Raw genomic sequence first — 6,000 nt, 5'->3', positions numbered from 1 at the left:
ATATTCTTAATACCTTCCACAGAGCATCTCTATCAACTCTATCATATGTCTTCTCCTGATCCATAAATGCTACATACAAATCCATTTGCTTTTCTAAATATTTCTCACATACATTCTTCAAAGCAAACACCTGATCCACACATCCTCTACCACTTCTGAAACCACACTGCTCTTCCCCAATCTGATGCTCTGCACATGCCTTCACCCTCTCAATCAATATCCTCCCATATAATTTACCAGGAATACTCAACAAAATTATACCTCTGTAATTTGTGCACTCACTCTTATCCCCTTTGCCTTTGTACAATGGCACTATGCACGCATTCCGCCAATCCTCAGGCACCTCACCATGAGTCATACATACATTAAATAACCTTACCAACCAGTCAACAATACAGTCACCCCCTTTTTTAATAAATTCCACTGCAATACCATCCAAACCTGCTGCCTTGCCGGCTTTCATCTTCCGCAAAGCTTTTACTACCTCTTTTCTGTTTACCAAATCATTTTCCCTAACCCTCTCACTTTGCACACCACCTCTACCAAAACACCCTATATCTGCCACTCCATCATCAAACACATTCAACAAACCCTCAAAATACTCACTCCATCCCCTTCTCACATCACCACTACTTGTTATCACCTCCCCATTTGCGCCCTTCACTGAAGTTCCCATTTGCTCCCTTGTCTTACGCACTTTATTTACCTCCTTCCAGAACATCTTTTTATTCTCCCTAAAATTTAATGATACTCTCTCACCCCAACTCTCATTTGCCCTTTTTTTTCACCTCTTGCACCTTTCTCTTGACCTCCTGTCTCTTTCTTTTATACATCTCCCACTCAATTGCATTTTTTCCCTGCAAAAATCGTCCAAATGCCTCTCTCTTCTCTTTCACTAATACTCTTACTTCTTCATCCCACCACTCACTACCCTTTCTAATCAACCCATATATATATATATATATATATATATATATATATATATATATATATATATATATATATATATATATATATATATATATATAAATATATATATATATATATATATATATATATATATATATATATATATATATATATATATATATATATATATATATACAATATATTCCTATGATTCCACGGAGAAAATGAAACACGAAAAGTTCCCGAGTGCACTTTCGTGTAATAATCACATCATCAGGGGAGACAAATCTACAAGCTCTTCACCACTTCCATTTACAACACTGAACACCCCATGTATACCAATTATTCCCTCAACTGCCACATTACTCACCTTTGCATTCAAATCACCCATCACTATAACCCGGTCTTGTGCATCAAAACCACTAACACACTCATTCAGCTGCTCCCAAAACACTTGCCTCTCATGATCTTTCTTCTCATGCCCAGGTGCATATGCACCAATAATCTCCCATCTCTCTCTATCCACTTTCAGTTTTACCCATATCAATCTAGAGTTTACTTTCTTACACTCTATCACATACTCCCACCACTCCTGTTTCAAGTGTAGTGCTACTCCTTCCCTTGCTCTTGTCCTCTCACTAACTCCTGACTTTACTCCCAAGACATTCCCAAACCACTCTTCCCCTTAACCCTTTGGCTTCGTTTCACTCAGAGCCAAAACATCCAGGTTTCTTTCCTCAAACATACTATCTATCTCTCCTTTTTTCTCATCTTGTTTACATCCACACACATTTAGACACCCCAATCTGAGCCTTCGAGGAGGATGAGCACTCCCTGCGTGACTCCTTCTTCTGTTTCCCCTTTTAGTAAGTTAAAACACAAGGAATATCAAAGGAATACTCGAGATAAAGGAGACACGTGTGGAATACACTCCACTCAGCCTTACTGATGACAGATCGACTGTGTCTGTGTGTGTGTGTGTCTACTCCTTTCCTTCGAGTCTGCTTTAGTATAGACGCTCTTGGCTGAGATGATATGAGCTAAGTCTAAGAGAAAATAGAAATGACGATTACGTCATATCCATATATCAGAGAGTGAGGTGAAATTTCATGGCTGAGAAAGATTGTTGATAAGCCATAAATATCCACGGTTGTCACCCTGTTGGGTAAAAGATATTGGGGTCGAGATACGCTTTGACATCCCGCTTCTCAGTGAAGGCCAGACCCCTCCACACACACACACCGCTTGGACCATGGGGGTCTGTGTCGTCTCTTTGTCTATATTCTATACCTACGTAGCTCTACCTCTGCCAGCGAGTTACGTACGGAATTACACACAAGAGATTTTGTATTACGATTCTGACGCAGGTACTGAAGGAAGATGGCAGACGACATATAAGAGGATAAACAATATATATATATGATATATATATATATATATATATATATATATATATATATATATATATATATATATATATATATATATATATATATGATCAAGTATTCTCCTAGATGACTGTTGCCTCGTCTCTCCCTTATAAGAATTTAACCCAGACTTAATCAGTTCTCGCTCAGCAGGGCGCCCTAGCTGATATCCCACCATGAACCCACTACCCAGCACAGAAGCCTTGTCTACCAGATTATTCTTCTCAACATGAGCACTAGCGAGGCCTGACGTGCCCTTGATAACTGTGCCTCAGGGAACCCTACGTGGACCTGATACACACACACACACCCCCCTGGTCAGCCAAGCTGTAGCGAGGCGTGGTTATGTAGATCATCACGAAAAGCCATCCCTCCACAGAATATGACCCACTAGGTATGGTCGTTGCGAAGGCACGGTGAGGACCGAAGACCTGAGTGCGTTGTGAGTGCGTCCACAGCCTCGCTTGTGAGCTGCCTTGAGGGAGGAGGTGTTAGGTGGGACGAACAGCCCTCCAGCTTCATGGAGAAGATACGTGTGCTTAAGCTGGCAAGAAGATCCATAATACAGGAAAGGACTGAACCTCTATTCCCATCTCCTGTATGTGACGTAACTCAGCCAGGACTCACCATCTGCATGGCTGCCATCTCCTGATCTCAGAATCAGTGGAGCAAACTCGTTCATATAAAAAAAAAAAAAGAAAGAAAAAAGAAGGAAAAAAAAATATGTCTAAAGTCTAAAAGTCCTTAATGCTACAGAAAACTCGTGCTCCAGGAGATCTGTCCAGGGACACCTGTGCGTCCTGGGGAAGCCAGTAACATTAAATCTGAGCAAGTTCTCGATCCCTCGAGGACGACGCCAGTTTTAGCGTTCAGCAGCAACAAATTAATTGAAGTCGTTGGGAGGAGGCTGGAATCCCTCGAACGCCCCCGGGCACTCCGGAGACCGTCGGTAATTTCTCCTTCGTCTAGCCGTGAGTTGAGGCATTATTACGGAGCTGGGATGATAATGGCTTGCCTTGCTGCAAGGAACTTACCGGCTGAGGGCGAACACAGGAGAAACGAGAGAGGCGCCATCAGTCACAAGAAGTAAGTAAGTAAGTAAGTAAGTAAGTAAGTAAGTAAGTCTTTATTAGTGAAATTGTAATACAAGATATATTACAAAATGAAATTCTTCTTGGCTTTGAGAGCTCAACCTAGTGTCTTTACATGAAAAGAATAATAAAATCAATAAAGCAATAGAATATTAAAGGAAACACTTTAATATTTTCACTTTCCTATTGTGATGACAAGTGATTGAAAAGGAGGATGCTTTTAGGTACATAAGACCTTCTGTATCTATCAGTACGCTGCATGGGCAAAACTAACCTCCTTCCTGATTTGAAGAAGCTTGTGGTTCTGACATCAGTTGCGTCTTCTTTTGTCTTCTTCTCCTTGGATCATCATCCTGTGAGAGACGACCTTTTTCAAGGAAGGCCACTCACTCAATCATCTCTGAGGTGGGTGAGAGACGTGTTACGAATAAACATTTGTGATGTATACGTTGAAGAAATGAGGGTCACTTCACGTCACTTCTCCAAGTTGCTGGCTGAGCGTTTTATCAATCAGTGACCATGGAAGGTCACGAGAACTCTGGTGAATAGAGATATAGAGATAAGAAAGAGTATTGTATCGATCCCTCAGGCCTGCCTAACTCTAGCAATTGCTGCTGATGATTTTTTTTTTTTTTTTTTGCTTTGTCGCTGTCTCCCGCGTTTGCGAGGTAGCGCAAGGAAACAGACGAAAGAAATGGCCCAACCCACCCCCATACACATGTATATACATACGTCCACACACGCAAATATACATACCTACACAGCTTTCCATGGTTTACCCCAGACGCTTCACATGCCTTGATTCAATCCACTGACAGCACGTCAACCCCGGTATACCACATCGCTCCAATTCACTCTATTCCTTGCCCTCCTTTCACCCTCCTGCATGTTCAGGCCCCGATCACACAAAATCTTTTTCACTCCATCTTTCCACCTCCAATTTGGTCTCCCTCTTCTCCTCGTTCCCTCTACCTCCGACACATATATCCTCTTGGTCAATCTTTCCTCACTCATTCTCTCCATGTGCCCAAACCATTTCAAAACACCCTCTTCTGCTCTCTCAACCACGCTCTTTTTATTTCCACACATCTCTCTTACCCTTACGTTACTTACTCGATCAAACCACCTCACACCACATCATGGTATATATATATGGCTTCTTCTCTCCTTTCCTTCCCCAACCGAACAGAACAGTTCACTCCGTCTATCTGGGATTTTAAGAACCGAAGATTAAATTTTCTCTTTTCTTCCTCCACTGCTCTCGAGGTTCGAGATGAAAACTACATTGCATAGTATGTTCCTGTACTTTATCACCTGCTTATTAAGTTTTTACTAGTAGTGTTCACACAACTAACTAAACCACACAATACTCAGCAAGCTGCTTGCGTCACTCTGTGGCCATCGGCAACACAAGGGTGGGCCGTTTTGATACCTGCTTCTTTCCATACACGTCGAAACTTTGGAACTCTCTCCCTTCTCATGTCTTTCTCAATAACTATGACCTGGGACATTTTAAAAGACATACTCCCTTTCATAATCTTCTCTATATTTCACTTAAGAGTTAACTTTGAAGTAGACTTGTGTCTAGTCGGCCTTGAAGTAGACTTGTGTCTATGATTGGATCTTAAAACGTAAAGACACACTCGCCACTCGATGTGGTTAAGGGAAAAGGATCACAGTGTGATGAAGTGCATAAGTCGCTGAAGGTGGGAGTTGGGTGGAGTGGTGGAGGGTGGTTTGGTCCAGGGGAGTCGAGAGGGGTGAATGAGAATATATATATATCTCTCTCTCTCCTCGGCTCAGGGACTTGGGGGGGAGGAGGAGGAGGAGGAGGAGGAGAAGGTTAACCCCCCCCCCCCCCCCCCCCCCCCCCGGCTTTTACGTTCACCTCGCCATCTCCGTGGCGAGCGAGAGAATGGACTCGCCCACTTGTTGTAAACTCACCTTCAATGTAATTTCATTTGTTCAACCCGACCATCGCGATCATTCTCCAAGGCACAGGGGGGGGGGGGGGGGGAGGCGCGCGCGCGCGCTGGGTGGTAGGGGGCGTGGGGGAGGAGGATGGCGCGGGAAGGGAGGCGCGCGCGCGAGCGAGCGGCGGGGCTCCTCGAGTTTGATTCTATAGTCTTTTTTTTATCGTCTCCTGGTGAGAGAGAGAGAGAGAGAGAGAGAGAGAGAGAGAGAGAGAGAGAGAGAGAGAGAGAGAGAGAGAGAGAGAGAGCTGACGACAGCTTCTGCGCACATGATGTTATAAACTGTGAAGCATTGAGGCATAGATAATGAACACACACACACACACACACACACACACACACATACACACATATGCGCACTCTCTCTCTCTCTCTCTCTCTCTCTCTCTCTCTCTCTCTCTCTCTCTCTCTCTCTCTCTCTCAAAGGCCAGTGGGAAAGCTGAATCCTTTGATCACAGCCATTTAATTAACAACACAAGAAACAGCACACTAAAAGGCCATTGCAAAGACTGAATCCTCGGATCACAGCCATTTAATAATACAAGAAACAGCACACTAAAAGGCCAGTGTAAAAACAGAATCCTTTAACCACAGCCATTT

General features: G+C 43.2%; 1 long non-coding RNA gene across 1 annotated transcript in view; it reads right to left on the bottom strand.

Annotated features, from left to right (window-relative positions):
* Positions 1–3,092: 3,092 nt before the first annotated feature.
* LOC139757476 (uncharacterized) overlaps positions 3,093–6,000 on the bottom strand; it is a 487,251-nt gene continuing 484,343 nt past the window's right edge. Inside the window, exons 4-5 of the long non-coding RNA XR_011714639.1 lie at positions 3,702–3,965; positions 3,093–3,373 (exon numbers count right to left, since the gene is read on the bottom strand). This is a non-coding gene — a long non-coding RNA (uncharacterized lncRNA). The remainder of the gene's footprint in view (positions 3,374–3,701; positions 3,966–6,000) is intronic.

The sequence above is a fragment of the Panulirus ornatus genome, chromosome 27 (assembly GCF_036320965.1).
Source record: "Panulirus ornatus isolate Po-2019 chromosome 27, ASM3632096v1, whole genome shotgun sequence".
Lineage (NCBI taxonomy): Eukaryota > Metazoa > Arthropoda > Malacostraca > Decapoda > Palinuridae > Panulirus > Panulirus ornatus.
This window is presented reverse-complemented; position numbering and strand designations above follow the sequence as displayed.